The sequence below is a fragment of the Musa acuminata genome, unplaced genomic scaffold (genome assembly GCF_036884655.1).
Source record: "Musa acuminata AAA Group cultivar baxijiao unplaced genomic scaffold, Cavendish_Baxijiao_AAA HiC_scaffold_51, whole genome shotgun sequence".
In the NCBI taxonomy this organism is placed as follows: domain Eukaryota; kingdom Viridiplantae; phylum Streptophyta; class Magnoliopsida; order Zingiberales; family Musaceae; genus Musa; species Musa acuminata.
In genome coordinates, this window is record NW_027020333.1 from 167,501 (window position 1) to 170,000 (window position 2,500).

Here is a 2,500-nt window from a genome sequence, read left to right on the forward strand (position 1 = left end):
CCATTTTTGGCTGCGCGAGCGAGCGGCGAGCGGCGAACAGCGAGCGAAGCGAGAGGCAGCACCGTCCCTGCTATACGAAAGCCCCATCCAGCCCTGTGCCACCCGGGGGGTTCCAGGGTGCTGAGATGGCTGACGTTTTGCTCCGCTCTCGACGGTCACCGCGCAATGCAAGAACAGGCCAAAAACTGGCCAAAACGGCCCAAAAACGGGCCAAAACTGGCCATTTTTGGCTGCGCGAGCGGCGAGCGGCGGACAGCGAGCGAAGCGAGAGGCAGCACCGTCCCTGCTATACGAAAGCCCCATCCAGCCCTGTGCCACCCGGGGGGTTCCAGGGTGCTGAGATGGCTGACGTTTTGCTCCGCTCTCGACGGTCACCGCGCAATGCAAGAACAGGCCAAAAACTGGCCAAAACGGCCCAAAAACGGGCCAAAACTGGCCATTTTTGGCTGCGCGAGCGAGCGGCGAGCGGCGGACAGCGAGCGAAGCGAGAGGCAGCACCGTCCCTGCTATACGAAAGCCCCATCCAGCCCTGTGCCACCCGGGGGGTTCCAGGGTGCTGAGATGGCTGACGTTTTGCTCCGCTCTCGACGGTCACCGCGCAATGCAAGAACAGGCCAAAAACTGGCCAAAACGGCCCAAAAACGGGCCAAAACTGGCCATTTTTGGCTGCACGAGCGAGCGGCGAGCGGCGGACAGCGAGCGAAGCGAGAGGCAGCACCGTCCCTGCTATACGAAAGCCCCATCCAGCCCTGTGCCACCCGGGGGGTTCCAGGGTGCTGAGATGGCTGACGTTTTGCTCCGCTCTCGACGGTCACCGCGCAATGCAAGAACAGGCCAAAAACTGGCCAAAACGGCCCAAAAACGGGCCAAAACTGGCCATTTTTGGCTGCACGAGCGAGCGGCGAGCGGCGGACAGCGAGCGAAGCGAGAGGCAGCACCGTCCCTGCTATACGAAAGCCCCATCCAGCCCTGTGCCACCCGGGGGGTTCCAGGGTGCTGAGATGGCTGACGTTTTGCTCCGCTCTCGACGGTCACCGCGCAATGCAAGAACAGGCCAAAAACTGGCCAAAACGGCCCAAAAACGGGCCAAAACTGGCCATTTTTGGCTGCACGAGCGAGCGGCGAGCGGCGGACAGCGAGCGAAGCGAGAGGCAGCACCGTCCCTGCTATACGAAAGCCCCATCCAGCCCTGTGCCACCCGGGGGGTTCCAGGGTGCTGAGATGGCTGACGTTTTGCTCCGCTCTCGACGGTCACCGCGCAATGCAAGAACAGGCCAAAAACTGGCCAAAACGGCCCAAAAACGGGCCAAAACTGGCCATTTTTGGCTGCACGAGCGAGCGGCGAGCGGCGGACAGCGAGCGAAGCGAGAGGCAGCACCGTCCCTGCTATACGAAAGCCCCATCCAGCCCTGTGCCACCCGGGGGGTTCCAGGGTGCTGAGATGGCTGACGTTTTGCTCCGCTCTCGACGGTCACCGCGCAATGCAAGAACAGGCCAAAAACTGGCCAAAACGGCCCAAAAACGGGCCAAAACTGGCCATTTTTGGCTGCGCGAGCGAGCGGCGAGCGGCGGACAGCGAGCGAAGCGAGAGGCAGCACCGTCCCTGCTATATACGAAAGCCCCATCCAGCCCTGTGCCACCCGGGGGGTTCCAGGGTGCTGAGATGGCTGACGTTTTGCTCCGCTCACGACGGTCACCGCACCACGCAAGAACGGACCATAAACAGGCCAAAACAGCCCAAAAACGGGCCAAAACTGGTCATTTTTGGCTGCGCGAGCGAGCGGCGAGCGGCGAACAGCGAGCGAAGCGTGAGGCAGCACCGTCCCTGCTATACGAAAGCCCCATCCAGCCCTGTGCCACCCGGGGGGTTCCAGGGTGCTGAGATGGCTGACGTTTTGCTCCGCTCACGACGGTCACCGCGCCATGCAAGAACGGACCAAAAACAGGCCAAAACAGCCCAAAAACGGGCCAAAACTGGCCATTTTTGGCTGAGCGAGCGAGCGGTGAGCGGCGAACAGCGAGCGAAGCGAGAGGCAGCACCGTCCCTGCTATACGAAAGCCCCATCCAGCCCTGTGCCACCCGGGGGGTTCCAGGGTGCTGAGATGGCTGACGTTTTGCTCCGCTCACGACGGTCGCCGTGCCACGCAAGAACGGACCAAAAACAGGCCAAAACAGCCCAAAAACGGGCCAAAACTGGCCATTTTAGGTTGCGCGAGCGAGCGGCGAGCGGCGAACAGCGAGCGAAGCGTGAGGCAGCACCGTCCCTGCTATACGAAAGCCCCATCCAGCCCTGTGCCACCCGGGGGGTTCCAAGGTGCTGAGATGGCTGACGTTTTGCTCCGCTCACGACGGTCACCGCGCCACGCCAGAACAGACCAAAAACAGGCCAAAACAGCCCAAAAACGGGCCAAAACTGGCCATTTTTGGCTGCGCGAGCGAGCGGCGAGCGGCGAACAGCGAGCGAAGCGAGAAGCAGCACCGTCCATGCTATACGAAAGC